Genomic DNA, 1,578 nt, shown 5'->3' on the forward strand with positions numbered 1-1,578 from the left:
GTAAACCATACGTGAGAGAGAGAGAAATTTGACAAAGTTCCAAATTTTATTTCAAACATCTTTTTATAAATTCCATTTGAGAAAAATCTTCTTGACGTTTTCTGGATTCATTAATAAGAAGTTTACTTTACCACAAGGAAACCTCGACAAGAAATGCATCATGAAACGTATCTTTAAATTACAAATTACATAATAATCACCGATTAGGGTTAATCGAGTTGATGATATCCTTTGTATATAAGATTTAATTTTTTCTTCAAGGATATTCTTATAATTCGAATTAGGGTTAATCGAGTTGATGATATCCTTTGTATATATGATCGTATACAAACTTACCTTTTTAAAAAAAAGTAAAAAAAAGCGCTAAGCATGCATGTTTCACGTGTAGAACCACCATTTGGGCCGGTTTCACCAACGCCAATTATTTAATCAGCCGTGGAACTGATGACTAATCGCGTTTGCTGTTTAGTAGAATTGAGCACTTACGGTTGACAGTGAATCACCGATTAGGGTTAATCGAGTTGACGTTTTTTCTTCAAGGATATTCTTATAATGTATGTATCATTCGTATAAAAGATTCGATATCAACAAAACTGGCGCCAAGTTAAATTCCATGTAATTTGTGCAGATACCAAATTATATAAATAATTTTAACTTTAATGATATCATTCCTATAAAAGATTTGATATCAAGAACTGGCGCAAAGTTAAATCCTATTTCTCTCTCTCTCTCTTTATACCATGTCAAATTATTAATCTTATGATATGTATCATTTGTATAAAAGAATTGATATCAACAACTGTGGCGCCAAGTTAAATTCGACTATCAAAATGAAAAGTAAAACACAAGTGATACTATCTTTATTATTTACTTAATCCAAATGGTACTATCTTTAATTTTTATGCAACGAAACCTAAGTATACGTATACTTATTGAAGAATCTTCCTATTCCAATCCAAATGGTTTAAATTCTTCTTAAATGAGAAAGTATTGTATCACATTTCATTCAAAGACATTTCCTCTTCCAACTAAAATAGATAGTGGTTATTTAATTTTCCTTCAAAACATTATACAAAATATTATCACAAAATTGCGTTACCTTGCTCAATTTATTTAAGTGTTATCACAAAAAATTAAAGAATTTACAGTATAAAATGAAAAAATTTAATTTAAATAGAAAAATTTTTCATGTAAAAACACTTGGCGCTGCTAGATCAAGTAAGAAAACCTATAAAAACAATTTAAAATTAGAATAGTAATTAATAAATATAAGTAATAAATGTAATTATATTTTAAAGGCAATAATAAAAGAGAGAGTAATAATAAATTTAATCTTAATTTTACACTGAATAAGAATAAATTTTATTATTTATTTCTCTTTTCATATCTTAGTACTATGTTATTATATCGAGATCGAGATCTAGTAGCGCCAAGTGTTTTTACATGAAACATTTTTCTATTTAAATAAAATTTTTTCATTTTATACTGTAAATTCTTTAATTTTTTGTGATAACACTTAAATAAATTGAGCAAGGTAACGCAATTTTGTGATAATATTTTGTATAATGTTTTGAAGGA

Source organism: Trachymyrmex cornetzi, unplaced genomic scaffold (genome assembly GCF_001594075.2).
Source record: "Trachymyrmex cornetzi isolate Tcor2-1 unplaced genomic scaffold, Tcor1.1 scaffold53, whole genome shotgun sequence".
Classification (NCBI taxonomy): domain Eukaryota; kingdom Metazoa; phylum Arthropoda; class Insecta; order Hymenoptera; family Formicidae; genus Trachymyrmex; species Trachymyrmex cornetzi.